Source organism: Cebus imitator, unplaced genomic scaffold, assembly GCF_001604975.1.
Source record: "Cebus imitator isolate Cc_AM_T3 unplaced genomic scaffold, Cebus_imitator-1.0 Scaffold151, whole genome shotgun sequence".
Taxonomy (NCBI): Eukaryota; Metazoa; Chordata; class Mammalia; order Primates; family Cebidae; genus Cebus; species Cebus imitator.
Window position 1 is genome coordinate 4,522,590 of NW_016107466.1, and position 3,231 is coordinate 4,525,820.

The 3,231-nt window shown below is 33.3% G+C and overlaps 1 non-coding gene across 1 annotated transcript; it reads right to left on the bottom strand.

Annotated features, from left to right (window-relative positions):
- Window positions 1-870: 870 nt before the first annotated feature.
- LOC119473365 lies at window positions 871-977 on the bottom strand. The gene has a single exon (XR_005202573.1). It is a non-coding gene; the product is annotated as a U6 spliceosomal RNA (small nuclear RNA).
- Window positions 978-3,231: the final 2,254 nt, after the last annotated feature.

Consider the following 3,231-nt stretch of genomic DNA (forward strand, 5'->3'; position numbering starts at 1 on the left):
AAATGAATAACATCAGAGAACTTGCTAAACTTAGAGAAAGATATCGACATTGAAGTACAAGAACATTATAGAACACTAAGCAGATTTCACCCGAAGAAGACTACCTCAAGGCATTTAATAATCAAACTCCCAAAGGTCAAGGATAAAGAAAGGATCCTAAAAGCAGCAAGTGAAATGAAAGAAGTGACATACAATGGAGCTCCAATACTTCCAGCAGCAGACTTTTCAGTGGAAAAGGAGAGTGGTGTGCCATATTAAACATGCTAAATGAAAAACTTTTATCCTAAAATAGTATATGCAGTGAAAATATTCATCAAACATAAAGGTGAAATAAACACTTTCTTAGACAAATAAAAGCTCATGAATTTTACGAACACCAGGCCTCTCCTAGAAGAAATGCTGACGGGAGTGATTCAATCTGGAAGAAAAAAGATGTTACTGGCAGTAGGAAATCCTCTGAAGGTACAAAACTCACTAGTAGTAGTAAGTAAATGGAAAAATATAGAGTATTATTCCACTTTAATCGCAGGTTGTAAACTACCCTTAAGTAAAAAGACTAAAAGTGAACCAATAAAAAATAATAACTACACTGACTTTCCAAGACATAGTGTAATAAGGCTGAAGAGAAACAACAAAAAGTTAAAAAGTAGGAAAATGTAGTTAAACTGTAGAGTTTGCATTAATTTTCTTTTTATGTGTTTGTTTATGCAATCAGTGTTAAATTGTCATTAGTTTAAAATAATAGGTTATAAGATAGTATTTACATGGCTCACAGTAACCTCAAATTGAATAACACAATAAATACATATACAAAAAAGGAAACAAATAAATTAAATCATACAATCAGAGATGGTCACTTTTTTTTTTTTTTTTAATATGGAACTCTTCACGAATTTGTGTGTCATCCTTGCACAGGGGCCATGCTAATCTTCTCTGCATCGTTCCAATTTTAGTATATGTGCTGCCAAAACAAGCACGATGGTCACTTTTACTAAAAGGAAGACAGTAAAGAAGAAAAGAAGGAAGAGAAGACCACAAGACCACCGGAAAACAAATTTTATGTCTGGCTATTATAAATGGGATTACTTTTTAAATTTCTTTTTTAGATTGTTCACAAAAACCATATCATCATTTCAAGTGATGCTAAAAAGGCATATGATAAAATTAAATATCTCTTCATAATAAAAACCTTATACAATAGATCCACAGCTAGTATCATGCTGAATGGGGAAAACTGAAAGCCTTTCTTCTAAGATCCGGAACATAACAAGGATGCCCACTTTCACCACTGTTATTTCACATAGTACTGGAAGTCTTACCTGGAGCAATCAGACAAGAGAAAAAAATATAGAGCATTAATATATTGGAAAGGAATAAGTCAAATTATCCTTATTTGTAGATGATATGATCTTATATTTGGAAAAACCTAAAGATTCTAGCAAAAAAATTAGAACTGAGAAACAAATTTAGTAAAGTCGCAGGATACAAGATCAACATATAAAAATCAGTTGCATTTCTATATGCCAAGAGTGAAGAATTATAAAAAGAAATAAAAAGGTAATCCCAATTACAACAGCAACAAATAAAATTAAATACCTAAGAATTAATCAAAGAAGTTGAAGAGCTCTACAAGTAAAACTATAAAATGCTGATGAAAGAAATTGAGAAGAACATAAAAATATGAAAATATGTTTCACGTTTATGGATTGGAAAAATCGATATTGTTAAAATGACCATGTTACCCAAAGCAATCTACAGATTCAATGTAATTCCTATCAAGATACTAATGATATTTTTTCACATAAATAGAAAAAAAAAATTCTAAAATTTACATGGAACCACAAAAGACACAGAATATCCAAAGCTATCCTTAGCAGAAAGAACAAAACTGGAGGAATCACATTACTTTGCTTCAAATTATACTACGAAGCTGTAGGAAGCAAAACAGCACAGTATTGTCATAAAAACAGACACATACACCAATGAACAGAATAGACAACACTGAAACAAACTCACACATCTACAGCTAACTCAGATACCATAAACAAAAATGCCAAGAACATACACTGGCGAAAATGTCTCTTCAACAAACGGTGCTGGGAAAACTAGATATCCACATGCAGAAGAATGAAACTAGACCTCTATCTCTCAACATGTACAAAAATGAAATAAAAATGGATTAAAGACTTAAATCTGAGATCTCAAACTATGAAACTTCTACAAGAAAAAATTGGGGAAAGTCTTCAGTACATTGTTCTGGGCAAAAATTTCTTGAGCAATCTCCACAAGCACAGATAACTCAAGCAAAGATGGACAAATGGGATCATACCAAGTTAAAAAGTTTCTGCATAGCAAATAATAGAATCAACAAAGCGAAGGGGCAACCCACAGAATGGGAGAAAATATTTGCAATATCCATCTGCAGGATATTAATAACCAGAATATGTAAGAGGCTCAAACAACTCCATAGGGAAAAATAATCTAGTTATATGAACAACAAATAATATGATCAACAAATAGGCAAAATATTTGGAAACTTTTGGCTTTTCTCAAACAAAGACACACAAATGGCAAAAGAGGCTTATTAAAAGGTACCCAACATTGCTGATCATCACAGACATGCAAATCAAAACTGCAATAAGACATTATCTCACCCTAGTTAAAATGGCTTATATCCAAAAGACAGGCAATAACAAGTGCTGGTGAGGATGTGGAGAAAGGGAACCCTCTTACACTGTTGGTGGGAATGTAAATTAGTCCAATCACTATGGAAAACAGTTTGGAGTTTCCAAAAAGAAAATGAAAAATAGAGCTACTGCATGATCCAGCAATCCAAGTATTGGGTATAAACTCAAAAGTAGAAAATCAGTATTTCCAAGAGATATTTGTTCTTCCTTGCTTGTTGCAGCACTGTTCACAATAGCTAAGATTTGAAAGCAACCTAAGTGTCCATCAACAGATGAATGAAGAAAATGGGATACTTATACACAATGAAGCACTGTTCAGCAATAAAAAAGAATGAGCTCCTGTCATTTGCAACAGTGTGGATGGAACTGGAAGTCATTATGTTAAGTCAAATAAACCAGACACAGAAATTCAAACATTGCATGTTCTCACTTATGTTTGGGACATAAAAATCAAAACAACTGAATACATGGAGGTAGGGAGTAGAAGGATAGTTACCAGAGGCTAGGAATGCTAGCTAGTGGTGGGAGGTAGGGGAGGGGGGGG